Source organism: Mirounga angustirostris, unplaced genomic scaffold (assembly GCF_029215605.1).
Source record: "Mirounga angustirostris isolate CCGP_5_RB_7025 unplaced genomic scaffold, mMirAng1.0.hap1 SCAF_1, whole genome shotgun sequence".
Lineage (NCBI taxonomy): Eukaryota > Metazoa > Chordata > Mammalia > Carnivora > Phocidae > Mirounga > Mirounga angustirostris.
In genome coordinates this window covers 57301378-57306989 of record NW_026991709.1, presented here as the reverse complement: position 1 = coordinate 57306989, position 5612 = coordinate 57301378, and positions in this window count along the sequence as shown.

The window sequence follows — 5612 nt, the reverse complement described above, 5'->3', positions numbered from 1 at the left end:
AATGACATGACAGTGATCCTGGCCTCCCTTTCCCTGCTGACTCACATGGGCCATAATCCTAATCCTCTGTCACATCACATGAATCTTTTAATTTATTTTTAAAGATTTTATTTATTTATTTATTTGAGAGAGAGAGAGCAAGCGAGAGAGAGCACAAGCTGTGGGGGGAGGGACAGAGGGAGAAGCTTACTCCCAGCTGAGCAGGGAGCTCCATGCAGGGCTCGATCCCAGGACCCTGGGATCATGACCTGAGCCAAAGGCAGATGCTTAACTGACTGAGCCACCCAGGCACCCCTACATGAATCTTTCTAAAATAATGAAGTGATAGTGGGGCATCTTAGAGAACCCCTAGATTTAGACTATCGTAATATCTTCTTAACTGGTTTCCCTCTTCTGGGCTCATCCCTCACAGATGCACATCACTACTAAATAAATCTTCCTATAATAACTTTCTAATACCACCTCCAACCTGACAATGGCAGCCCAGTCTCCTTTTGTTCAGTGCTCCCAGGTTGACATTCAAGGTCTTCTTCCATGTGGCACCAGGTTACCTTCCTCTGTCCTCCTGTTACATCCACTAAATCTGCTCTGTCAAATCATCCATTTTCAATCTTTAGTGCAGCCATTTATTCACCAATCATGATTTACCTAGCATTTATTACATGCCTACTATGTGACAGATGCCAAATATTTTTTTTAAAATGTCTTTTTTTTTTTAAGATTTTATTTATTTGACACACAGAGAGAGAACACAAGCAGGGGGCAGCGGCAGGCAGAGAGAGAGGGAGAAGCAGGCTCCCCGCTGAGCAGGGAGCCCAACGTGGGACTCGATCCCAGGACCCTGGGATCATGACCTGAGCCAAAGGCAGACGTTTAACCGACTAAGCCACCCAGGCATCCCTGGATGCCAAATTTTTTTAAATGAATAAAATATATCACTGCCCTTAAAAAGCTCTCAAAAGAGGGAGCAGACATGCAAACTCTAGATTACAATATTTTGTAATAAGTGTTATCAAAGAGGTGTCAACAAGATGCGATAGAATCATAGAAGAGGCTGATTGCAACAACCCTCCCTTCTGAAGCTCATGCCCCCAGTTCATATTACTATTCAAATTCTAACCACTTTCAACATTCCACTTATAGCTCACCTATGAGCTTTTCCACTCCAGCCCACAGTACTCTTTTCTCCCTAACTGAAAAATCTTTATTGTAGATACCAGTACTTGAGACTTAAGTAATGTTATGATTCATCACACACTACTTTGTAGCATCCCTCATGTTGTCTTGTTGGTTATTCCTCTTGTCACATGTATATCCTATCTCCAAGCTCCTTGAAGACAGGAGCCCCTGCAATATAAAAGCTTTGGGGGCTGGGCAATAGCCCCTTCAGAAATCTGCCACATCTGGGATTGGCTTCACCTTATTTACTAGCTAACAAGTTAGCTCATTACTATTTCATGGATGGTGGCAGAAGACACACAATTCATGGCTCAGCAGGTGGCATGAGTCCCAGCATGTTTGCATCAAGCCCCTCTTTTCCAGAGTCCCACAGGGGTGACAGAACATGGTTCAGATGAGTGCAGTGGACTTACCTCACAGCTGAGGAGCACTGAGCTTGGGGAATCTACCATTTTTATAGCAAGCGATAAACAAGACTGTCTTTTGTCCAAGATGGAGATATGACCTCACCCTTGGAGGTTGTTCCTGAAAACACACTTAGAGAAAGAGCCAAGACACAGAGCAGCGAGGACATTGCGTTTTTTACACACACAGTGTACTAGCTTTCTGGGGCTGTCATAACAAAGTACCATAAATTTGGGGGCTTAAAAAAACAGAAATTCATTGTTCCATTGTTCTGGAGGCTAGAAGTCCAAAATCAAGGTGTCAGCAGAACCATGCTCCCTCTGAAATATGTAAGTTTAAATCCTTCCTTGCCTCTTCCTAGCTTCTGATGGTAGCCGGTGTTCCTCGGCACCTTGGCTTTCAGCTGTAGCACTTCAGTCCCTGTCACCCTTGTCACATTGGATTTTCCCTTTATGTGTCTCTGTTTCTCTTCTTACAGGAACACCAGCCATATTGGATTAAGGGCCACCCCACTATGGTATGACCTCATATTAACCAATTACATCTGCAGTGACCCTATTTCCGAATAAGGTCACATTCTGAGGTAGTGGGAGTTAGGGCTTCAACTTATCTTTTGGGGTGAGATAGTTAAGCCCATAACACCCCACAAGATCTGTAGAAGTAGAAGAAACTATTGGAGGATTGTCACTCTCCGCAGAGTAAACTTCCTCTTAATGGATAACATTTCGAAAATTCTACAGCCTAGTCAGGGTCTGGGACAGCTATAGGTAGTATTCTAACCGGATTATCTAGATGTTATCTTGAAACTCCATCATACTCTTCTGACTCCCTTTTCCTCTGTGGTGAGAAAGAGGAAGGATGGCGCATTACAACTGAGTCATGGTCCAGGAGGAGCCATTAATACATCACCCATGGTCAGCCACATCAATACCAAGGGGCAAATGTTCAGACGAGATTGTCCTGCATTAGATCAGTAATGGGAGAATAAGGAGGTGGATGGCTAATGCATCTTCTCTTTCCGGTTCAATAACCACATTAAAAAGACCTCTTTTCTCTTTTTAAATGCATGCTACACAGAGTGCTCAATTCAGTAAAAACAGATAGTTGGGCTGAAGAGCACTTGAATAAACTAGTCCGGAAGTGATTCTCCAATACATCCCTAACCAGATATACCCAAGAGGACTCAGATTGACCCATACTGGTAAAAAGAATTTCCACAGAAAGCTGTATTGACTTGGCCAAACATCTGGTTCCCTGTAGGTGCTGAATCAGCTCAATGCTTGAAGGAATGAATCTGCCCTAACTAAAAAGTATTGACTTTGGAAATTATGCAAAGGTCACTAGATTATAAGGGAATACTTTGTTTGAAACCAACTTTAAAAATCAGATTAATCAGATTGAAAGGCTAGGATTGGGGAAATGACAGAATGATAAAAAATGAGAACAATATATGATAGGAAGACTGAACTAAAACAGAGAAATCAGAATGAACTTGGCACAGGAAGGCTTGGAGAAAAAGGAAGAACAAAAACAAGAGGACGAGAAAACAAAAAGACAAGAGCAATGAAATTATTTTAAAGGTGTATCCCCTGGCATAACTGGGCCTGGAGAACATCTCTCTTCTTAGCAGAGTCAAGCCTTACACTGTTATGCAGAGTAACATTTCCCCGCCAATTTCATTTGTTACACTGTTCAGCGCTCTGAACTCCTTTGGAGTTCAGCCCTTGTCTACCAACTTTCCCAGAGGCTATGTGCATATTCTAGAATCTGAAATAAATCCCATTCAACTATTTGCTCATTATCCTAAATCATTCCCAATTTGAGTCCCCAATGGCCTTGATGTAATTTACAAATGGCAAACAAGAAATACCTCAGCATATATTCGGGTCATTTCTGTCAAAGATCAGATGCTTGGGAGCACAGCTAACATCCAAATAGACACATCAGTGATGTGGTAAAACAAAAATCCTCCCCTCTGCCACACCCCAACACAAGAGAGCTTTCCGATTTTCATAGCTTTTCTGAGATTTCCAAATTGAGTTAGACCTTTCCTCCTAAAAAACAGTTTGGCTTTCCAACATTTCCTATCTTAATTGGGGGATAGTGATAGAGCGTGGAAGCTGATCTCTCTCCCCTTCTTTTTGCAATTACGAAGCCGCTGTAGGTTTGGGTTTCGTTCCAGCCAACACATAGCACGTCTGTGTGTGGTTTCTGTCACAGTAGTTGCTAAATTCTTTTTTAATTCATTTCCACTGGTATCTCTATTTGACTAGGGCTTACCTAAAACCTCAGGGAATCTGAGATAGGTGCTTATTTGTCAGCGTGTCTCCTGGCTATCACATTGTGACTGATCTCACTTGAGAGTTCTAAAACATGGTTGGGGGCGCCTGGGTGGCTCAGTCAGTCGGGCGTTTGCCTTTGGCTTGGGTCATGATCCCGGGGGCCTGAGATCGATTCCCGCCTCAGGCTCCCTGCTCAGCGGGGAGCCTGCTTCTCCCTCTGCCTCTGCCACTCCCCCTGCTTGTGTTCTCTCTCTCTATCAAATAAATAAAATCTTTAAAAAAATAAAACATGGTTGGGGGTATCCTTGGACCTAGCCTCAAGATGCAAGAGGCTCCAGCGGAGTTTTATTGCTTTTCCGCAACAGGGTAAGCGCTTCTGATTTTCTGAGGACGATCGTTGCCATCCTCTTGCTTTCCCCCCAAGCGTAAAGGGCGTATAAGTGGATGTCTCTGCTAAGCGATCATTCATGCATCAATTTGCTCCAATGGACCAGATAGAGTTTTATCTTAAATGGTATTTTTGCACTTCTTTCACAAGGTGAATGTTACCAGAAGTCCTTGACAGCGCAACTGCCAGGTATCCACAGCTGCCAAATCCCCTCTCTCAATACAGGCGCCTCAGCCTCACTGATGAAATTAGTGTCTTAACCAAACCAGCGAAGGCTGGAGTCTGCCCACTGGGCTGGTATCTGGCTGTACGATTAGTCATTGCTCCGCACAGTAATCCGGAGCGGTGAAGCAGGGCTGCGCAGGTAGGGGGCTCCAGTGCCTGACTCTCCTAGGGCTAAACTCACATCGGCCGAGGGAGTCTCCGTTCTAAGAAAGAGCCGGAGGGTAGCATGAGCCTTGACATATAGCAAGTGCTCAGTAAAACTTGGCTAATGTGTTAATTAAATATTAATTAAGAACATCTACTAATTATCATGGATTAAGGGATGCAAAATTGCCAAAAATCTAGTTTCTCTAGAATTATTTCTTTTTGCCACCCAGGGGTGGGTGTATTACAGACTAGTTTGCCTCTCAAAATTAAATTTTCTGCCCCAGGGGAGAGCCTGCCTCGCCTTAGCCTAATCCTGGCCTTAATTAAACGATTCCAAAGAAACGGGAAAAGTCACATAACATTTATATAGCTTTGTAGGAATAATCCTGATCAAAAGTTGTATGTTAAACATTCACATGTAAAACAAGCTATCTTAAGTTATTGGTTACTTCTCTATACACCAGGGTACTCTGAATTCAGGAAGGAGTTAAACACGTCTTTTGAGCTGGGTCCAGAAAATCGTACATATTTGTGCTTTTCTGAATTAGAGACAAGTGAGCTCTTCACTGTGAGTTCCTACTGAAGAAAAATTAAATGCTGGTTGAGCGCAGGGGGGACCACGTTCTCACCTGTGTATCCCCCAGAGTCCAGCAGTGTGTCTCAGATGTGGAAGGCAGTGCAGTATAATGGAATTCATAAAACTCTGGAATCATAATATTCAGAGTTCAAATTCTAGTTTCCCCATAACTAGCTGTGAGACCTTGGGCAGTCCTTCGCCTTCTGATTCTTACTTTTCTTATCTGGAAAATGATATCAATACTCACCTTGCAGGACTGTTATATGCATTTGAAGAGATGGATTATATAGAGTGCCTGACACTTAGTAGGTGCTCAATAAATATCTTTCAAGCCACCCAGGGGTGGGCTCATTATTTTTTCCTTCAGTTGTTTTGAAACAGGATTTCTTCTCAGACTTTCTCATTTTGC